Source organism: Nipponia nippon, unplaced genomic scaffold (genome assembly GCF_047370975.1).
Source record: "Nipponia nippon isolate SJK-2023a ecotype South Korea unplaced genomic scaffold, ASM4737097v1 scaffold_1, whole genome shotgun sequence".
Taxonomy (NCBI): domain Eukaryota; kingdom Metazoa; phylum Chordata; class Aves; order Pelecaniformes; family Threskiornithidae; genus Nipponia; species Nipponia nippon.
In genome coordinates, this window is record NW_028262290.1 from 68,649,394 (window position 1) to 68,672,942 (window position 23,549).

Sequence of the window (23,549 nt, forward strand, 5' to 3'; positions counted from 1 at the left end):
CCAATAGACTGACAAAAACAAAATGTTATCTGTCTGCTATTATTATTATATCTTTTTAGATATTGACCCAACATCCAGGAATGAAACCCATATAGTAAAGGCTCCTACCTTTATCGCAAGTGCAGACTCCTACCAGAGAAGCTAAGGTGGCTTCTGAAAGCTTGACAGCATTTAAATGACAGAGCAGAATGTATGTCGGTGTGTTTTGGAAGTCCTTCCCAAGGGTAGATCAATGGAGCCAAGCAAGTCTAAGGCAAGATCAATGACTTTTTGAGACACAATGGGATATGTTAACGGTGAGGCAGACAGGGTGTTTTGGAGATTAATCTTAACAATCTTCTTTATAACCGATCAGATCATCCTGATGAGAAATTTTTCATTTGGTCTTTTGGAGAATCCTTCTTATTCTCCACAGGCAAAACAGATGGAAAACATTTGCTGAGTTTTCCTACTATAACTTTATCTTCTCTGAACATTCCTTCTGTGTGTTGGTTACCTACTGGCCCTACAGGTGCTTTGGCAAGTTTCCTGCTCCTGATGTGTTTAAAATAGGGTTTATTAATTTTATGCCTTTTGGATGTTGTCCGTCAACCGCTTTCTTCTCTGCCTTTGTGTTTTTAATTTTCATCTGCTCTGTTCAGTATGGTGTCTTAAGTCTCCACAGAAGTCTACCCTACAGCTAATAGGATTCATATGAATTTCAGTTCTACCTCAAGGACGGATGCTCTGAATACAAACCTTTGCTGCTCCTGTGGAAAAGGAGTTGACGAAAACTTCTGTAAGAAAAGTATAGACTTTCCTCCACTAATACTTCAGTGGTAGGAAAGAATTATGGGTAAGAAGCTGGTATTTATGTGGCTGAGGAGTAATGACTGATTAATTAGCATTCTTATACTGGGGAAAAGCTGGATGAGGTTGATCATCAGGCTACAACAACTCTTGCTGTGTGGACCAGAACCAGTTTACTTATGTTTTGGACAACCGACACCTTGGTAACTGTGACACATCCATAGTGTGGAGGGTAAGATGACATTAAAAATCAAAAGGTGAGATCAAACACAGTCTCACATTTAATCACTGCTTTAGTCAACCTTATGACTTTAGATGTCTCTCTCACGGGTTTGAAATTTTAGGGTTGGCACTCTGGTATTTGCATGGTTAAAATGATTAAGTCTTCTTAAAGTGTTTCCCAGCTTTCCTAAGTTTTTGCTATGACTTTCAGACCTGTGCTGACATACATACTTAGTTGACAGTACACTGCAGGAAAAATTATATCTGATCCCAGAAGCTATTTAATTGTTGGTTTTTTTTTTTAATATTTCTTCCTTAATTATTTTGTATTTCTGTATATGCTGAATGTTTTTTTAAGTCTAGTCATTATGCAGTGCCAAAATCATAGTTTTGGATAGGTTTGGCATTTTTTTTTTCACTGTTGACAGTAGTTTTTATTATTTTAAGTATAATTAATAAAGTATGCCATAAACAATTAGCATCTCATTTTTTTCTGATATCAAAACCCCATTAACAGACTTTGGGAAAACACAAGGGGGAGCACAAGGCAGGGCAAAAAATGTCTTTCTTTGGTATATATTGTTGTGAGACAATGAAATCTGAATATTGCCTATCCTGATCCCCACTGGGATCCCTGAGTCTACAGAATGATCCTAATTGAATTTTCCCTGCCTAAATGGAGTATGCCCTGTTGTGAACCTGCTTTGAGCATGATGATAGGATGGGACGTCTCAGAGCATCACTTCGGTGAGACCCAGGGCCGTTGTTTTATTACCTCTATTATCTAAACAAATAACCTTGGACAAATCAATTTACATTAATCCAACCTAGTGGTTTAAACCTCTCTCCTTTCCTTTAAAATGTCTCAATCAAGTTTCAAGTGAAATTGCTTGAACATTTATCTCTTAAAATGTGCCTGTGTATAATAAGAGAAATCTGTAATTTTTTATTAAAAATATAGAGATGTTTAAAAGGGTAAATTAATGTATGGGTCATAGCAAGTTCTTTCTGCTCTGTAACACCAAGCGCAGAATCCCTTAGCAACACTTGTATTTTTATTTCTGCTAAAATGAGTTGGCAAAGTGAGATTAATCTTGGATTTTTTTCTGTTTTCTTCTTTCATTCATCACATGAAGAACTCAGTATGTCAACAATTCGTTATATAAAATTAAAAATCTGCACCCACAGTGAGCTTCAGCCATGTTTACTGCAGTAATCACACAGAATTAGTTCTTTATGATGCTTCCTGTGTAAATGTACTTGAAACAGATAGCAGTACGAACAATGATTATTTAAATTTATGTGGAAGTTGTTTGAAACGTAATGAATTTCATTACTCCATTAGATAATATGACATTTTTCAAGTCTTGCTTTTTTTAAAGGTATAAAGGATTTTATCTAGACAATAGTCTAATTTAGCTTTCTCTTATTTTGAAAATTACAGATGAGTGCATGATTTTTTTCACACGTCCTGAGTTAATCCATAATCCTGTGTTTGTATAATAATTCTAGCATTTTATAGAAGTTATAATAGTTTCAGGCATGGGAATAGTCCTGTTGTCAAGTTAAGCTCTTGTGTATTGCCTATTTTTGCTGTTTTTCTTCTGATTTCATATTCAATGAGTAGAGACTAGGGACTGACAAGGGAAGCTAGCAAAGCATTTAAGAATTAACAATGTTTAACAAACAATGAAATCAATATTTAAGATTTTATATATATTTACAGAATTGTGTTCTTAATGTGTCTACCTGCTGGAGTTTTTGTATTCAAGATACGAGTTAGCAATCATACATCTCACTCTTTGCCTTTGCCCAAGTTGCTAATTTTCCTGCTTTTCTGAGGATGCTGATCTGGATATTTCTAGCACTGGCCAACTCAATATAATGTCTATTGGTTTACAGAATATTTTGTATGAAGCTGTCTGGTATGTTCAGAGGAGTAAGCATGCCTTTTTGAAAATATTCTGAGGAATGATAAGCTACTTGGATGATGTCCTTTTAAATTCTACTACATTTTGTTTTCAGGTTGTTATTCCATGAAGTTTCTATGACAATATTGCAAATAGTTTCAATTGACCAATTCCAGCTGAGATTTGTGTTAGATACATTGACCTGCAAAGAAAAAATGGTTTGTAATGTAACTTAATTTCACATCTAGGAAAGGCAGCGGTTAAAAAAAATTCAGCACATTGACTTGTTTAGCACATTAGATGCAGGCTATAAGACAGTGCACAACATAGTATTTCAAAGACCTTATCTTTCTGATTTTTATGGGTAGGGCTTCATGCTGAAAAGCCAGAACTGTTAAGTCCCAAATGCCCCACCCTCAGTCATCTAGGCCAACCCCCCTGCCGTGGGCAGGAACATCTTTCACTAGGCCAGGTTGCTCAAAGCCCCGTCCAACCTGACCTTGAACACTTCCAGTGATGGGGCATCCACAACTTCTCTGGGCACCCTGTTCCAGTGTCTCACCACCCTCATTGTAAAAAGTTTCTTCCTTATGTCCAATCCAAATCTACTTTCTTTCAGTTGAAAACTGTTGCCCCTTATTCTATCACTACAGGCCTCTCTCTGTCTTTCTTATAAGCCCCCTTTATATATTAAAAGGTTGCAATAAGGTCTCCCTGGAGCCTTCTCTTCCCCAGGCTGAATAACCCCAACTCTCTCAGCCTTTCTTCATAGGAGAGGTGTTCCAGCCCTCTGACCATTTTTGTGGCTGTCCTCTGGACCCACATGGTTGTCTTATCCCTTTTGAGCTAGATCATAGAAATTGTGGCCTTATCACAAATATTTTTACAGACACAACAGAAATGAAAAGATTTTCTGAAATGTGAAAAATTGAATCTGTCGTTGCCCTGTTTGTACTCTTACAAATCTTTTATCACTCCTGAAAGAGGAAGTATACTTTGGTTAAAACCAAAGAACTTATGGTTGAAAATTTCATATTAGCTTCAAGTTTTTCTGTTCTCCCCAGTCAGTTCAGCTCTCATTACATTTTGTCAGTGACACTAGGATGCTCTTCAGCAACCCTTCTTTCCCATTCCCAAGCTCTGACTCTGGATTGCATGGGGCAATCAGCACCCCAAATACATTTTTCCTGTGTTCTGGTACAAAGACAAACCTTGAAAACCCTCTTGAAGTCTTTCCAGAAATATCCCTGTAGTTAAGAGACAAGGTGTGGAGTGAGAAAGAACCCAGCTGGAAAAGCTGCGATCATCTTGCCCCCAACAGGCTTGGTACTGCCATGGCTCAATAGCTTCATATAAAACTTGCTCTAGTAGCTCTGCATAACCTTGCAGACTGCAGTGCAGGCATAAGCAAAAATTATTATCATAAAACCCTCAGTTGATTCCTTTGTGCTGCACTCCAGTCTCTATAGGGAAAGTTTTATCACTTCCCTCATATTTTAATTGTATCCATTCTACAGCTGGTAGCAAGATGTCCAAACAAATGACATGACTTGACAAGCCTTTCAAAAGATTCAAATGATTGGGTTGTATCTATTGGTGTGAAAGAGAAAAAAAGGAGAGTAAAAGAGAAAAAAAAGTAAAAACAGTTTCTTCCCATGCACCTTTCTCCTAAATAAAGCAAAAAGGTGAAGATTGTATAACCTCTCTAGCCTACTGCCTGTTTATGCAGTAAATCTATACCAGGAGGAGATTTATTAATTTAACTGTGGTCTTGCGTATAAGAATGATATGGGTAGTCTCAGACTATATTTATTCATTTAACAGAGGGATTTATTGGCAATGCCTGATAACCATATTTTTTAGTTTAGATCATTGTTTTTCCTTCATATTAATAGTTTCTCTCTATCTTGCTATTTAAATAAGACATCTCTGTAGTCCTGAATATCAACAAAAAAACTCTTTAGCTGGATGACATAATTTGGCAATCAGCAAATTAGAACAGCATGTAGCTTCTGATGAAAAAAATATTAAATGTGTGTCTCATAACTCTGCTGCTGAGGTTTAGTTAAACACATAACCTTTATTTGAACTTATCTCATTAATCATGGGCAAAAATGTAGCTATTTCACATATGGGACTGTGGAAAAAGATAGCATGGTCATTTACTGCGGAGTGCTCACTCCCCAAAGAAGAAAGATAATTTCTGTAGGGAGAGTTGACAAGGCTCAGGTTAAATACGCATATTGGCTTTCCCCTGAAAAGTTCATGAAAATGACTACTTTTTTTTTTCCCTGATAAATTACAAAAAGTTCACCTTATTAGAGGTTGTTAAAAGTTGTTAATAAGAGCTCAAATTTTTCAGGATTTTTTCTTTTCAATGTGACAGCAGTTTCCTATTATGGACCCAAAAAATGTCTTCTTTTCGTTTGCAGTCATTCCCTCTTTTTTGCTTCTACTTAAATCTGCAGTCCTCAGTTTCACACAGACAACTAGTTTCTCAGGCAATAGGTTTTTACTCAGTTTGGTATCCCACAAGCTCATTGTTTTCCTGTCTCAGGTTTTGCAGCATTCACCAGCCACCATTTACTTGACTTGTTCTAGTGATCTTTTGTTCCTGAGTGTTAGAGGCTGACTCGCTGCTATCTAGGGGTCTTGCTAGATGCTGTGACCTTAAAGAAAGCAATGCCCTGTCAGTTTCAAAAATGACCCTATGCTACTGAAACACTCTTTATATAAACCCTCCCCTGAGGGGCAAGCACAGTACAGTGTTACACTGAAATGCTGCCATTTCCTTCCGCCTAAAAATACACAAGGTCCAGGATTATCCTAACATATCAAATCCCTGGCTCAGTCCACTGTGACATATGCGGAGATTAAATTTCATCCTCCTGATGATGTGGGAATTTGGGAAATTAACATTCAAAGCTTCTAATTATAAGAGGAGTGGTTTGTCTGTCAATTTCAAATGATGACATGTGTGATAAGACTGTGATCTTACTGAGTTTTCTTAGGAACCCGAAGCATGTGTATGTTAGATATATACACTTAACACTAATCATCCCCTCAAGGTACCTCTCATAGGCTGCCCTCCCTCTGTGTGGAATGTATATTTGGGCTGTAGGTGAGACTTGAGACTACGCAATCATATGATATAGTGGACAGTGCCAGGGGTACGACCACTTCTTTTTTCTTCATTTTTTGCTCCAGTTAATAACAATGATGTAAGTGTAAATTGTGCCAAAAATTTGTGGTATTTTGAACACCAAGCTCTATAAGGACAAAACAGAATCATAGAATCATAGAATCATTTAGGTTGGAAAAGACCTTTAAGATTGGCGAGGCCAACAGTAAACATAACACTGCCAAGTCCACCACTAAACCATGTCCTTAAGTGCCACAGCTACATGTCTTTTAAATACCTCCAGGGATGGGGACTCAACCACTTCCCTGGGCAGCCTATTCCAGTGCTTGATAACCCTTTCAGTGAAGAAATTTTTCCTCATATCCAATCTAAAGCTCCCCTAGCGCAACTTGAGGCCAGTTCCTCTTGTCCTATCACTAGTACTCTAATAATACTAGAAACATAATGCTTTTGGCTATGTATCTCCCCTTTTCATTTGCTGAGTTAATGGTATGTAAGTACCAAAGCAGGCCCTTGCGCCACTGGTAGACTGGGATGACAGGAGCAAAGACTTGACTATGCATTATCAGTTGAATGCGGTAGCCAAGATTTGGGGTCTTCTGCAGGAACTGCTCCAATGAGTATCTGGAAAGCAAGGATTCAATGCCTAAGTCTCTCTCATTCCAGTTGAGTGATCCAATTTACAAGGCTGTGGCATCAACAGCTTTCCTATTGGTCTCAGTGAATGTTGCAATATTGATGTAACATGGCAGAGTCCCAGTGAGGCAGAGAATACTGCCTATGATACTCCCCCATGATGGAGATTCATGCCTGTCCTCTAAAACAGAGAGAATGTGCATTGGAGTAAGGATTTCCACCATCTCTGGTGACTGTTCTTACCACAGGTTTTAAGCAGCTCTGGGACTGTGCTTTCTCTTGCTGTTTGCAGAAGGAGGGCTTAGTACAGTTCCCACTTTAAAAAAAAAAAAAAAAAAGTAATTGTGGAAGTAGCTGTCTTTTTTCTGGTTTTCAATACAAGAAACTTACATGGTCATACATGAACACAACACTCTTGCACACTACTTCCAGGACCTAGAAGGCGACTCCCTGTTTCCAAATATTGGGTTTTTTTTCCTTTCTGGCCAGCCAGAAGGAAATTGGGGATTAATCTGCAACGACAGAATATTTAAGCCAAGATTTGAATGAGTCTGGCAGGTGTGAGTTAGCTGTTGTCTTCACACACTGCCCAGGCAGCTGCAGGTCCATAAAGCACCGAAAAGCCACATACTGAGAACTACCCATGTGTCCTGTTGCAGGGAACAGTGATAGTCTCTGATTTGTTTTCAATATGTTAGTACACACAAATCCAATATTCAAAATAATAGCAAATATATAGCCACAAGGTGATGTTCTTTTCCTGTCTCATAAACATGATCAGGTTCCTACTCTGCAACCTTCTGCATATGCACTGAGTGCCAGGCACCAAAAGCTACAGCAAAGGCAAGCAAGGCTAAACCATGCAACTGCCAAAGTGTTTGCATGCATCAATGAATTCCCAGAAAGCTCTGAAACATCACTGCAAGCCCAGAGCTGATGACTGCAACATGTACATCCTTGCAACCTCTGGAGGTGGCTGTACTTAAACCTGCTGAAGTTATCTAAATCAAGTCAGGAGTGTGGGGAGCAGGTGGTACCACCTGCAGATTTTCCAAGAGAGAGACAGCTGAGAAAAACTGGTGCAGATAACCACCAAGGGGTTCATATCAGCATAGGCAGAGGCTTCAGGCTGCAGAAGAAATGTACTGAAATAGCCCGTTCTCTGACTGGCTTGGCCATCATTCCCCATTTGTCAAGACCCTTAGAATTTGGCCGCTATAGCTGGTGGCAGCCTGTTTTGGCAGAGCTGTTCCAACCCACCTCCCAGCTGCCTTGAGTCATGACTGAAACTGTGTTTATCCAAAACTGCATGTTTATAGTTTTGTGAACACCAAATTCATCATTTGCTCCCTTTTTGCTGAGTGCTTGTGAGGAATCAAAAAGAACAGCAATGCCTTATAGAAGTCTTCAAAATAACTTACATTGTATTTGTTATAATAGATCAATGGGATGGGGATATTCCTTTCCTTATAATTGAAATGATTCTGAGAAAAGAAAAAGGACATAAAGATATTTTGAGGTTTCTAAGCAATTTGAATATATGTAGTACTAGAAGACCAATGTAAATAAATGCAAGCTTTTATGCCCGATTTCAGAAGCCCTGGATGGTTTTCCAAAGCTCATGAAAATTATTTAAAATCATTCATCAAAATCTCTTGCATTAAGCAGCACCAGATGTGTGGGTGATGATGTAGACAGACATCTGAAATTTGAAAATCACTGCCCAAACGTACCCATTGGCTCACACTGAGTCACATCCAGTCCTGTTGTGGATTTAGAGAGACAATTCAGACATGACAGGCTGATTTATTACTCTATTTTATTCCAGTTTCACCGACTACAACAAGTGGAATCATAGGGTAAGTTGTGGCGATGAAGCTAGAGGAGTTGCATCTCATTTCCACTCTCCCGGGCTAGTCAGATGTTCTGTCTGATGCAGAAACTCCTTGAAAGGCAGGTTAAAACTAGGGAGCTTTCTGCAAGAGTCTAGGATGTGTATTTGCTGTGAAGTGCAAATTCTTCAGAAAGAAAATTCCACACTTCGAGAAATATTTGTAATATTCTTTACTATTCTGTTTGTAATGACCTTTTGATACTTTTACCTCTTTGCGAATAGTGTTTGGGTAATCTTTCAACAAATTATGCTAAACCACTGGCAGGTTATAAAGAACACATGTGCTAGATGGCCATTGATTTTTCAGTTAGTGATCTTAAGAAGAGAGAAATTAATTAGAAAACAGTGGGATTTGTCTGCTCTACACCTCCTGCCCAGTCAGCTTTGAAAATGTCTACTAGGTGAAACTGTTAATTAGGCAAAAGACAGGAAAAGCACTGAATGAATATGTAGGAACATGTTTCTTGTCAGAAATATTTCAATTGTGATACAAAATGTGGCTTATAAAAAGTTATTTCAACATTTAAAGCCTCTTTGCTAGTCAAGTGGAACAAATAGTCTAAAAGGAAATGCAAAAAGTATCATAATTTAGGAATTAGCATAGTCCAAAATCTGAAAATGGTTGACTATTAAATGAGTTGCTCATGGGCTTTCAAAGAAAAAAGTAAATCATATGTGAAACATGTATCTGCGCCACAACTTCCATGAGAGTCACTGGTAACTGACTCTGGGTTGAGGTTTTTTTATTTGGTAGCATACAGGTAGTTGAAGAATATACACTTCATTCTACCTTTTAACCCAGTGAAAGCCGGTGCTGTACGTCCTGAACCAGGGCTGAACAAAAGCTTTTTGCCTGTGAGGTGAAGAAGCAGTCTTCGTCTGAATGCAGGGACTGGGGGCCTCCACGCGCCCTGTTTCAGTGAGTTTCAGTAAGAAGGAAGTGAAAAGGGAACTACAGTGTTGTGTTTATGGTGCTCCAGCAAAGAAAGAATAGGATAAAAAGAGGTAAAAATGAGAACTTCACTATCCTTGCCTTTTCTGTCAAGAGGATGCTGAAAATGTTTTATCGATCAGGTCACATAAGTAAATTAGGAGAAGTAATATTTAACTGGTGAATCATGGGACAATACAGTTGAGTAGCTCAACATAATGAAAAGTAGATATTTTGGAGCAAGCCTATATTCTTTGAAGACCTTGGGAATTTTAAGTTTGGAAACAAAATACTTTCTGTCTTTATACCAATTAGATGGCAGCTGAATCATGGCTTTAAGATACCTCTGTTGTGGGCAGAAGCAACTACAGCAGCATATGCTGTCTTAGTCCCGCTGTGGATCTAGCCCAAATGCTACAGTCCTTATTCACACTGAATAGTACCTGTTCACCAGAATGAACTAATTTGAAGCAGACTTTCCCCATGGGAAAGCTGTAGTAAAAAAAGGAAAAAGTAAAAATACAAAGAAAGTTCATTTGTGCTAGTTAAAAAAAATGTAGTAAGTTTAAAACAGTGAAATAAATTAGAATTTATGTTTAGTTAACAATGAGTTATCACAAACTATTCCCATATATTTCCTGATGGTTTACCATTACATAACGTGCTCTATATTTATAATGTCCATCTGGCATACTGTACTCTATTCAGATCACTTTAATTAAACCAGCCTCTAAGCTCCCATATAAAACAATGGAAGTTCTGAAATGCAGGAAAACAGCAGCACGAATTCATGAATAGGCCTGTATGTGAAGGCAGGCAATCTGCAGATTAGTGCGGTGGTTTCCTGTTGTTAACACCATAAACTTGTTGAACTCTGTTAGCTAAATTCTTCTAACTTCAGCCCAGTCGTTGCAGCTACCGCAGAAGAGATGGGCCAGAAAAGAAAAGGAAAAGACGAATAGCTTTTTTAGATTGGGGAAAAAAAAAAAAAAAAGGCTAGCTTTGTGGGCTTGAAAAGAACCACAGTGCTTCGGAATTGTTGGACTAAAATTACAGTATCAGTGTTCCCTCTCAAAGACAAAAATTGCTTAAACCAAATTATCAGTAATGCATAGGCATGAGAGGCCAATGTTGAAACAATTTCTAAAAAAGGCTTGATGATTTAGACTTAATTTTCAGTAAATGTCTTGCTTAGCTACCAATCTCAGAGGGACTGAGACGTTCCCAGTAGGCAGAGCTCTTCTCATGAGGACCTCAATTATATGTGTTTAAAAATAAATGATAGTGCAGTGTTTGGGTGCAGAAGGTTATTTCCAGTCTCTAAAAATCTTGATATCCTTACTGAGCTATTTAAATCTTCAAGCAATTACCAGAGATTACTTTTAAAAGCTACAGGATTGATATAATTCATTATTTTTAAACCTTGTTGCAGGCCTCTAACAAATTCTCAGTATGGATAAGGACTCTTGTACAGGAAAATAAGTCTGCTGATTAAAGGCTTATTTTTCTTAGCTATTTTTCATGAATGCTGCAGAATCTGTGAACAACAGTCAGAAAAACATGAATATAGGATAGCAACTGTTATATATTTATCTTTATATAAAAAGATATTATTAGTATATTCTACAATAAGTATAATAGAACAATATTCTATTACAGGCCCATAGTATCACAGGATAATTCAGGTAGGAAGGAACCATAGGAGGATGCTAATCCAACCTCATGCTCAAAGCAGGACAGACCATGAAACTGATAGTTCCTTCAACTAGATACTTGCAACTAATAAAATAAAAAACAGCAGAAACCTTCCTACAGAACATGGTCACAATATAGCCTAGTGGTTTTAAAATGTTGGTAAAGTTCCTTTTGCTGCCAATTATTTAATTCAGCTGAAAGTGGAATTAATTGGTAAAGGTTACGTTATCTAATTAGTGAACAGAATGTGTGCCTTAAGCCATCAAATGAGTTCTTAGTATGAATGCTCACACTATGAACTACTTGATATGTGACTGATCCAGACTGTAACATCTGTTTACAGTATATTCTTTGTCAAATGCTTTGCCAAACTGTGCAGTTCTCATTTTTTTTTGTAGTTCTCATTCTCTTTGCACCTTTTTATCCTGTTCTTCCCTTCTGGGAGAGTGTTCTAAACACAAGGCCATAGACATGAAAGTTTTGTTTTCTGGTCTCTTGAACAGAAAGGGCTAATTTCACCAAATAAATTATTTGCAGTGCTCAGTATTGACCAGTGCAAATAACTCCATAAGCCACAGGGCAGAGAAGTTTCTCTTTTTCCTGCTGCTTCTGCTGTTCAGGGAGATATTGACGTTGTAGACATTATGAAGATTATCCAAAATGACATTAGTCTAGTCACAACTGTAACAAAATCCTCCTGTGTTATACAAATTAATTTGCTGTGAAAACCTGTATAAAGAGATTCTGAACAAATAGAGGACTACTGAAATCTTGCTGTTCATTGTACAAATAAAATTTGTAATTAAGATTTAGGATGGGGAGTTTCTATTTCTGCTTCCAACAGCCCTTCTCTGCAGAGCACTGATATCCCTTTTGTTTAAAGATTCAGGAGCTAGAGCATTATTTTATTGTAAATTACAGGATGTAAGAATTAACAGCATAATAATTCCAAAGGGAAATAATTTTAAGGTAATGATATAATATTCATGGAAGGCAAGACTCTGTATGGCTGTGTGGAGCTGTAAGGTAAAGGAGAAGAGAAGGAAGGGGAAAGTGGAAGAAAAAGGAAGGAGGCCAAGAATTAGGATGCTATCCCTATATATAAATGCATATGGCAACTCAGAAGGAGCAACAGACAGACAGGGATCCAAATACCTTATCCTTGCGGTGGCCAACAGAGCAGGGGTGATACAGTGGCTGAAATAAGAGGCAACTCCTGTGTCCTGCCAGTCAGAGACCTGCAGAATCACTCCTCGTGCTACTCTGTTCCCCAAACTGCTGGTGTGGACCCACCCCCAGTAGCATGGGCATTGTACTTCTAATTGGTACCTAGTAAAGAGAATGGCCACAACTGCAGTAAAGAAAATAAAGCTATACACAGCAAAGTGTGAATTTTCTATGACATTACCTGGCTTGTGATTGCACAAGCCAAGCTTATTCTGGAAATCATGAACGTCTATAATTCCCAGGGAAATAATGACACATAGACATCCAACAGGATACTATGGTCATTTTAATTTGATTTGAAATTCAAATTCTAACATTGATTACTGTCCTACTATTAAATACTGTTCAACATGCACTCAAGAGCAGGATGAACACTGGTGATGTGTAAGTCCTGTATGTCATAAAGGCAAAATGGTATAAAAAGCTCTCAGTGTTGCTTGGTCATCCTGCCAGGTATTCATCAACAGAGATGAAGAGATGCCTTAGTATATTTTGTATACGTAGACTTTAAAAATGCAACAGAGAAGAGCTGCCTGCATTACTGAAGCGAATTCATGAGTCCATGTGGGCTTCTAATCAATGGAGCTAATCAGTGATATAGTCCTTCTGGAATGGGAGAAACAGGTCCACTAGAGAGAATGGCAATCATAACACCGTGAATCCAGGTGCAGAAGTCACCACTGATGTACTGTGAACAACAAGAGAATGCAGAAGATGAAAAACAAAGCCCAATCTGTAAAAATAAATGACTCTGTTATCTGCAGTAAAGAAAATTAGGGTACTTCTTTAGACGAACAGTAAAGCCCATCTGCAGACATTTTACAGTGCACTTCAGAGTCCCGGGGAAGTGGGCAGAAGAATAGCAGCTGGGAGAATAGGACTGGGACAGAAACTGCCAGTGATCAATTATTAGCCAGTAACAGAGAAAAGCAGAAAAGAAACACTTGTAGTGCTGCAGCCTTTCAAACAGTGCACTATAAATCCTGCTGTTTTCTCCAGGTATTAGTCTTTCTGTTTTCACAGGGAAAAGAAATCAAGAAAAACATGGAAAGGATCATGTGTAAGTTATGGCCATGTAGGGAGCTGAAAGCTCCCTCGTGGACATATCAGTTGACTTAAAATAACTGGAGATTAGGTGTCCAAATTCCTTAAGATGTTTTAACGTTTTAGTCACTTCATTAATCACTGAAGCTAGGAGAGGGATAGGGTATGCTTGCTTCCATGCAAAGAACCATAAGAGGGTTTTCTGTGATTGACACAGATGTTAGACGTTAGATACTGAGAAAGGTTTCTTTGGGCTCATTGTTTATTTGAGGAAAATTGCAGCTTTAGAGGAAAGAAAAGAATGTAAAGTCCCAGATTTTGTTTCAACATTTGCAAAATAAATTACCTTGATTTTTGAAGTGACACTTCATTTCAATATTGCCTGAATTTAATGCATAAAAAAGAAAATAAGTAATTTTGCACATACAGGTGTGCTAATAAGATATGGCATTTTTATGGATTGCTGGTCTCATGAGGTTTTCAAGGTCTGAAAGACAGCTAAAGCATAATGTACCGTGTGGATCTTCTAGCTGTTAGCTTGCCTCCACTCCCAGGCACAGAATGGGACAAATATCCCACATATTTTAATCTAAGATTTGTCTTTGACTCTAGCAAAATGAAATACACATGCTTGCCAAAGAAATAAGATTTCACAGCAGAAACTAGCTAATTTTAAGTTGTGAAAAAAGTACCAAAATGTGGGTAGCATCCCAGGGATGTTTTGCCATATAATTCTATTTCCACTCAAATTGTCAACCAGTAGCAGTGACTATAAAGTTTTATATTTTATTTTGTGTAGGGAAGACTTGGCTAGAGAAGATACATTATTTCTCAGACCTATATTTGGATTAGCTCTTCTGTGATCATGCTGAACTGCATGAATTTCATTAAATACTTTAGCATGTGAGGAATTGTTACAGCAGTCAGGAGATGCTGCATGAAGATCAAGCAAAAGGGGCAGGCTGAGCACAGCTGTGAATGGGAGTGAATGTATTTAAGGCAACTCTCTTATTGCAATGTATTCCTCCTTATTATAATTAATTTTTATTGGTTTATCAAGTAATTTTTGCTACTGCAATGATGGTTAAAAACCTGCAAATGTTGCAACCACCATCGCATATCCTGAGACTCTGTGCTATTGATAAGCCCCATAGCCAGTTATATCTTGTGCAAAATGTCAAAGTACATTTGATATTAGATTGTATAGTTATTTGTGCATTGCAAAATCAACCACATTTCCAAAAATGTTAAAAATCCAAACTGAGGTTAGCCACAAATTACCTAATTTGAGACAATGAATTCATTGAGCTTTTAGGATGCGTTCACAGTTTTTCTTCTGTCTCTTTTTTAACATTTTGAGTCACTAAAGCTCCATGCTGAAAAAGTCTAATACCTGTGGTTTACAGTCATCTGTTACCCATTCATTAAAGGGGCTTCTCTGAACGTCTCCTTTCCCTGCCCAACACTGAGATTTGAGAAACAACCCAAACATAAAACAATTGCAGTCGACAAAACAATCAACCCCATTGTTCTCTGCAGGGATTTGGTCCAAAGAGTACATCAACTGGAATTATTTAGAAAACTAAATGACTGCAAGATGGAGTCAGAAGCGTACTGGCAAAACTTTGAAAAATCATCTTGTTTGTTCTCTGCTTGCTTTTAAAAATATATTTTCATTAAAAACATTAGTGAGAAAATATTAATAGAAAATTGCATATAGCAATTTCAGGATAAGAATGAGAGCTTATTACTTGACTTTTGTGGTCTACTGTAATGTTTTACATGGGATTTTTCATGAATGCAGATCTTTCCATTTGAACACAGTGATGTATAATATCACAGCTGAAACATTCTCCCCATCTTTGCTTGTATCAAAATTTTATAGATAATTTAGTGAAAATCAAGCTGAGCTGAGGCTGATGATCAGCTCTTAAAGTCACAGATCCCAAAAGCAAGTTATCTGGCATTTCCCAGGTTAGTCCAACATGGTAAAGAGAAGACATTCCTGATGCTGTTAATGAAATTTTAGCAGGTGGCGTCAGAACCTGGCCTCACACAAGATCATCATGAGAAAGAAGACACTGTGTGTGCTCTTGGCCATTTTCTGAAGAAGGCAACTATGCCTATAGCTCCATTTCAGAGAGTCAGAATGAGCTGTTGTTATCCACAAGAAATAAAAAGGGCAAAACTCTCATTATCATTCAAGGGATCAGGATTTCTCCCAGAAACTAGTTTCAGTTATGACACTGATTTACTCATAGTTACCCATCACAATTAGAGAGTCAAGATAGGTCAGTGCTTATCACATACCAATATCTGAGACAGGGTTTTTCCTTCCTAGTGTAATTCTAGTAAGCCTGACAGATAACAGTTATCACAAGATGAGGTTGGCAAAGTCATTTAGATTGCAGGTTTCAAACTTGAGAGGCCAAAATTCAGCACTAAATGTGTATTTAGGTACCAAATTAGCCACAAGTTGCTTTTAAGCCTGTATCAGTGAAAGATACCAGTTGAAGGTAATGATTTAGCTGCTTAAATAGATGAGAATGGTTAGCTAGCCAAACAACCAATGTACAGTATAGATGTTTGGAAAATTAAATACTAGGGAATTAGTACTTGCAGTAATAGATGTCTTTTAAAGAGGTGATGATGTGAAAAAAAACTCTAGACTGACGTTCCTATCAGTTATCAGCTCTCTTGATCTGAAAGCAAAGGATTGCCTGGAGTATATTTCAGTAACATAAGCAACTTAAGGATGGCAGGTAAAGCAATTAAAAAACTTTGGGACTGAGCAAGTGAAAAAACCCACTCTTTCTGAGCACGTGACAAGGGCAACTTGCTATTATTGGATTTTCTTTTTTAAAAAGCTAGATTTCAGAAATTATTTAATTTACACGGGTGTCTATGGCACACATGAAGTAATTAATTTCATCTGTAATTTCATTGTGAATTTCATTTTATGACATTATTTCATTTGACAACAATCTATGCTGGAATGCCATAAGTGTATCCCAGAAGGGGGTGCTTATTCTCTGGGCTGGTAATATTTAGAGACCCTCATGTGCAGGAAAGCTATCATGCATAAGAAAATTAAAAGTGCACACGGATGTTCAATATGATGAGTAGAGCTGATAAATCTACAAGGATAACTCTCTCTACTTCCAAGTCTTTTTTTCTCACCTTTGCTAGTAAATCTTCATAAGCAAAGAAAATGAATATTCACACATTTAGTTTCAGTGCTGTTAATCTCGTAAGAGAATTTTATTATTGTAACTACACTTTAAATAAAAAAAACAACTGTTCTATTAATTTCTAGTGGTAGACAGCGTAGGGATTTTATCTGCTTGCTTAGCATCTTCTCAAAGCAAATTAAGAAGATATTGTCACTCTTATCTTCGACTTTTTTCTCCCCCCCAATAAAGTTTGAACAAAAAGTGATTATGTATTTAAAGTAGTCTCCACAATCACAGTCTTTCACTATAAATTCTTAATCAAACATTCTCAAATAAAAGGTCCATTTTCTAATACAGAAAATTTCAAACTCAGGGTGCCATAACATCTGAGAATGGAAGACCTTAATATACTATAGTCAATGACAAATGTCAATGACAAAAATCAATAAGGTATTATAATACCTAGTTCTAAATCAAATAGGAATAACATTTTAAGTCACATATCTCTATAATATAATATGTGACATTATATATACATATAAAAAATAAATAATACTGATAAAATTTCACTAGGTCTGAGTTAAAAATTATGACCAGAGAAGACTACACAATGAGTACAAATGTACCGTTAGCTACCTATTGAATAAAAAAACCCAAGCATACAAAAGGCATAGTGCACAGATCCAGACAAATGAGGCTGATAAAAAAGTAATATTATGTGATTTCTGATATTTGGAATCAATTAGCTGATCGGAAAGAGCAACAACACAGAAAGGTCATTTTCTGTTCCTTGAATAATCATTCCTTGGGACAGCAAGTATCAGAAAAGAGAAGGACTTTCTCATCTCTGGGATTAGTTCAGAAAATGATGATGTACTCACGTCACACAGCGAACAATACAGACTGCAGCACAATTAAACTGACATTGAGAGTAGAAAGATCCAAGAAAGAATTATTAATATGGGACAAGCTGTACAAAGGAGAGCTTAGAAAAGAAAAAGAGGACAACACAAGAATTTATGTAAATATATATGCAAGTAAATATATGTGTATATATATGTAAAACTATATATTTACAAATATACATATATATATATCCATATCTATAGCATTACACATAAACACATTTGTATGTAAGAATAGAATTGGTAAACAAGAAATGGATTTTACCTCAATGTGGAAGAAGATAGCTTTCTTTTACAAAAAGTAAGACAAGCTGGAAAGGAAAAAGGCCCATGAGGAACACGAGGGGAAAACAGCATACATTTTTAACTCTTGGGAAGGAAGATATCGTCAGGAATGCTCATGAAGTCTTTGCTTTACCATGGAGCAGAGGGAATTTTTAATGCAAGCACTGGCCTTATAAGTTAGCAAATTATTCCGTAGTCTCCATTTGATCTACAGAAGGTGGTGACAAATAGTTTTAAAGATAAAGTATCCCAAAAGAACACATCTATTCTAACACCATAAGCTGTCAGCATAAGCTCCACTTACAGCAGAAAGGTTTTGAAGACCATTAGTTTCTGGTCTTCTAATGGGTTTGAGAGGGAAGTTGAGAAAATACTGCGATGTCCATGGTGGCAGAGAAGGGTAGGGAAAGAAGTCAGCTAAGAGACTGAAAGGAGTCATTTGACTAACCCAGAAGGCCATGGCATACAGAAGAAACAGGTCAGAGAATATCACTGGTTTTAAATATACTTGTCCTGAAACATCTCATCCCAGGATATTTAAAGAACTCAAAAATACCACTTTTGGTGGTGTTGCATTTACTTTTGAGAATTTACAAGGGCACATATGGTATGAAACACAGGAGGAAGAAGAGACATGGTACATATCTTTAAAAATAGGGGGAAATAAACCGAGAGAGTTACGGACTGTTCACCTTAAAAAAACCTACTGGAATAACCAATAAAACTGTTTAGCTGCAAAAAAGCAAGGAGATGAGTAGCAGTCAGCATGGGTTACTTAACTACAAATCATGTCAAGTCCATGTAATTTTATTCTATGACAAAGATGTATTATGGACGGAGGAGAAGAAGAAAATTTCATATATATCTTGACTTTAGACTTACTAAAATCTTGACTCTGACACTATATCTCATGATATTTTTACAAGGGAACAGTGTCTTACTAAGTGTACCTTAGGATAGTGTAAAACCAATAGGAAAATAATTGATATGTAGTATTTATTAATGGGCTACTTCTAAAATGAAAGGAAGCACTGAGTCTAATCCTGCATATGACTGTCAGGGATCTGGCACTATTCTGTGTTTTCATTAATGACCTGAACGATGGGAAGGGAGTGGTAATTAAATCTGTAGGTGGCGCTGAGATGGAAGGCACTGCATTATACTGATGGATGGGATTTCAGTTCAAAAGGATCTCGACAGATTGAAAGCATGGTCTGAAGAAAACCAAAATGCAGTTCAAGAGGCACAAGTGAAACAGTGCAGATAGACAGGCCTAATCAGCCACATAAATTTAGGATCTAGAAAAACTGGCTGAGCAACAGGCCAGTAGACAGGGATTTAAAGGTATTAGTAGATCACAAATGGAACACAAGTCAATAATGTCATGCTGTTGAGAAAAAGATAAGCGCTATCCTGGGAAGATTAAAAGGAGCAAAGCGAATAAACATACGGTGTATCTTTCTGCTCTGCTCAGCATTTGCAAGAGTTCAGGAGGAGTCCTGCATGGGGCATTTCAACAGAGGTGTGGGAGACTCCACAGGAGAGAAAAGAGAACGGTCAGAGATCTGAAAAGCAGCTCTGGTGCAGACAGGCTGAGCAATCTGCTCTTTAATGTGTGTAATGCACAGAAAAGAAGAACAGGGAGAGTGTTTGACTCATACTGGCCTTAAAAGGCTGCTGGAAGAGAAACAGAATTGTCTTTTCTCCATGGCCACAGTAAACAGGAAGAAACAGGCTCTATTTACCACATACTTTTGGTTAGATAAAAAACAGGATTATTAGATGGCAAAATAAGTTGCCAAGCCATGTGTTGGATCTTCATCACTGGTCTCTATGATAGCTATTAGAGACTTTATTAACTGTTTCAACAAGAGTCTGTTGGGAATGGTGTACTTAACCTTATCGTGTGGAGGGCCGAAGAACTAGAAGGATCCCATGGAAATCAAAAGTGTCCAGAGTTTTAGTGACTCCGTGCATGGTGGGACCTCTTCAAAAACATAATCCAAAGTATTTGGTGTGAGAGTGGAAGAAACAAAATGATACCGGAGTGGTGGGACAGGAAAGCTTACTTTACTAATATTCCCTCACACTGGTAAATAAGTTTTTTAACCATCAAGTTAGGAAAGGAAAAGAAAATTTGTTATAAGTCATCCTTGCACTTACCGTTGTTTGCACTGAATCTTTTGCTGCTATTTCAGTTGTATTTTTGCTGAAGGTAAAACCGATAATAATGATCTACTTACATGGCCTGTTCTCTGTATATCTGTCATATTAAAGTCCATGCTGTTTGTTTATCATGCACTGATCTATAACTCTCTATTAATTTAATTATACTAAAAGATCTTAAAAGCCTTGGGCTAAGTAACATGTCAATTACAAATGAGTTTAACTTGGAATAAATATAAACTTAATACTTGTAATTTATTGCTTTAAATATAAACAAAGCCCTTACTATGACACAATCTATTATTAATTGCTCCAGTGCCCCAAGTCCAATTAAGAAAATCCATTTACATTTTCTTCAGAGGAAGTCGATGTTCATTTCTCATAGGAAGTGCAAGGAGTCTACCTTTCCACTTCTTTTAAACCCCCTAATGCAACAAAGCACTTCTGTGTTTAATGAAGTGTATCATGTCGGGGGCGAGGGGACTGCTGGTGGCTTGGGAGGTAGAGCCACGTGGGAGGGCTCGTATTTCCTTGAACAAAGTAACTTTCAATCAAATATCTGGTCATATACAATTATTTCTTTAGATATAAGTAATGAATGCATGTTTTCTAGTTGAAGAGTCTGTACTATCTTTCTCCAGTACCCTTTCAGTAACAAGGAGAGGCTGAGTTATACATGTATATATGTGCATGTGTGTGTGTGCATTATATATGTTCAACCGAAAAGTATCTTAAACTTTTTTATATTAGTTATGCTTGCATGTATTAAAGTAGCTAAACTGTTTTTTTTTTAAGTATGTGAAAACGTGTACATATAAAAATGTCAGCCGCTGTGTTGAGACCTGGTACTTCATGCCTGGGGTAAAATTTTATTGCCTAGTTATAAAAGAGAGGGTTTATAGTGGAAACCCTGACACAACATTAACTATGGTTATGCTATCAAAGGAGTGTAGCATTTAAGAATTTTGGAACTATTTCGTTTGTGTGTGTATACGCAGTCATGTGTCTGTGTCTAAAACTTCATCTTGACTTACACATGCCTTTTAAATTTATTTTTTGAACACTTTGAGAAGCAAAGTCACAAACTGGTTCTGACAACAACATCTTCATATGGGTACCCTTCCTGCTTGCTGTCTATAAACAATAAAAACATTTAAAAAACTGGAAAAAAAGTCACCAGTAGAGCATGTATTGCTTAGAAGTGGATGAGCAAAGCTTTTTTTTCTATTTTTCCAAGTTAGGGAACCGAGTAATGCATAGCAAGTTGCAAGAAGTCACACACAAATCAGTTACAGTGTTGGCACCAGAGTATAAATCTTCTGAGTTCCAATCCTATACTTCAGATTCATGGCTTCTTTAGTGATATTAATGAAACACTGAAATGAAATGAGCAGAATGGAGACTATAAACATTTAATGGGCAGAACTGAGATTTTTGGAGAATGAGCTCAATCACACATCCCTGTGGTGTCTGTCTGTCTAGTTGCATCAAATGGAATGGGCCGGACAATCATCCTTGGACCTATCATTCATCAAGTTATGAGAAAGATAAGGATTGTATCTATAAAACTGCACAGGGTTTCTTCTGATGGGACTTGCAGCTAGTTCACTGACTCCTCTGAACATGAAAGGTTGCGTGGGAGGAATAGGAACCATCACTTGGGTTGTCTGTAGCAGGAAAACAATAGAATATGGAAAAAATGTAGGCTAGGCACTATTTCAAAGGATCTTAAGGAAATTATGTGCTCTAACAGTATTCAGTCTTGATGCAAAGCAATATTACTTCCTAGCAAATAACTCCTGTATTTTCTTGTGTGTGACAATGATATCAAGAAGAAAGCAAAAATAATTCCCATCAGATTTCCAAAAATCTTGTTTTGAAGCTTATGATTCTGAAGGCTAATAGTATAGCAGAAACACAAATATAAAACATTACTACTTTTTCCATTTTATAGTATGCGGCACACCAACATGCCAATCCACTATAGGCAATATGTTGGTATTAATACAAGGGTAGCTGTCTTTAAGCTATTCAACTGTGTTAATACAAACACAGAACTTAATGGAAATGTTATAATTCAAGATTTGCTCCCTGGGGATGGCCTTTTAGTGAGCAAAGAGAAAGAGAGACACTAGCCCCAGTGATGTTAGATAGTTATATCCATACCATTTAAGTACCTAGGCTTGAAACATTGTCCTCATGTTATTTCAAATATGGCTTTGGAACTGTAGACTCATAGAATCATTTAAGTTAAGAGGAACCACTTGAAGTCACATAGTCCAACCCCCTGCTCAGGGCAGGTCTAATTTGATAAAGGTTGCTCAGGATCTTATCCTGTCAAGTCTTGAACACCTAAAAGGATGGAGACTCTACAACCTCTCTCGGCAGAATGCTCCAGTGTTTGACCATCCACACAATAAAATAATTGTCCAGCCTCTGGACTGTCATGGTGCACCTCTGAGAAGCTTCTGGCTTTTTTATCTGCATCCTCTGATCACTGCAGTTGCAAACTGCAATAGGGTCTCCCTTTAGCTTTCTTTTCTCCAGACTGAATAAACCCAGTTCTCTCAGCCTCTCCTCATACGTCACATGCTCTAGCCCTAAACCATTGTGGTGTCTCCACTAGGCTGGCTCAAATCAGTCACTATTTTTATTGCACTGGGGAGACCAGAACTGGACAAAGCACTCCAGATGAAGTCTCAACAAGCATCAAATAGTGTGGAAGGATAAATTCTCTAGATCTGCTGGCTGCGATCTTTCCCATACAGCCCAGGATGCAGCTGATCTGTACTGCTGCACTGCTGACTCATGTTCAACTTGCTGTCCACCATGACCTGCAGATCCTTTTCTGCAGAGCTGTTTACCAGACAGTTGGTCCCCAGCCTGGTGTGGGCAGTTACTCTGTGCCAGACACAAGGCTTTGCATTCGCTGTTGTCGAACTTCATGGGGTTCTTGTCAGCTTTCTTCCAGTTCCCATTAACTTCATTCCAGTTCTTATTAACCCTGCTCGATTGCCATGAGCTTTAAAAGACGGCACAGTGTTCTTGCGATGACATTGGCCAACTCCTTCAACACTCTCACACACATCCCGTCTGATCCCATGGACCTCTGTGCATATGTTGTGACTGAATGATCAGATGTTGTCTAGTAATTTCCATTTGTATACCTATGTTTTTCAACTGCTTCAGAAATGTCCTCTTTCTTCCACGTTAGTAGTAACATAAACATAGGTTATATTTAGGCTTGTTTAATGGCTCCTTCAAACAGTCAAAGCACTGTGAAGGCCTTTAGTGTAGAAGAGAATACAACTCTCAGACTGTAATTAGAGGAACGTTTCTTTCCATGGCAGGCTGGCTAAGCCTCACCACTCCCTCCTGGCTCCAGACAAGTCCCTCCATTGTGCTGGTACAACTATTTGTGTTACTGTTTGGTGAAATGGATTGCAGAGGTTAAAACTAGCCTTGTTTTTTCTGTAGGTTTTTAAAATCCAGCTCCCTTATCTTTCTAGTTCCCCACAGAACAGGCCCAC